This window comes from Propithecus coquereli, unplaced genomic scaffold (assembly GCF_000956105.1).
Source record: "Propithecus coquereli isolate 6110/MARCELLA unplaced genomic scaffold, Pcoq_1.0 Scaffold130, whole genome shotgun sequence".
In the NCBI taxonomy this organism is placed as follows: Eukaryota; Metazoa; Chordata; class Mammalia; order Primates; family Indriidae; genus Propithecus; species Propithecus coquereli.
In genome coordinates, this window is record NW_012137192.1 from 1,452,066 (window position 1) to 1,452,510 (window position 445).

Genomic DNA, 445 nt, shown 5'->3' on the forward strand with positions numbered 1-445 from the left:
GAATTGAAAGCAGGGTCTTGAGGAGACATTTATACACCTATGTCCATAGCAGCATTATTCACAATAGCTAAAACATGGAAGTGTCCACTGATGAAAGAATAAACAGGCACAATGTGGTATATACATACAATGGAATATTATTCAGCTTTAAAAGGAAGGGAATTTTGACATACGCTACAACATGGATGTTTATGGGTATCTCTACTTAAAGCTAAGGAATAAAAAGCCATATTTAATGAGAAAAATCTAAAATAGCAAAAGGTTGAGAAATACTTTTCCCATAAAATTTCTCCCCAACTCCAATTGCAAGGCACAGAGATGATTCAAAGCAATAGACTTGCAAAGCCTATTTTAGGAAACAATTGTAATTATTGATGACAGGTTTTAAAATGTCATTGGCATTAAAATTCACTTTCCAATGCAAAATATAAATAAAGCCAGTTAA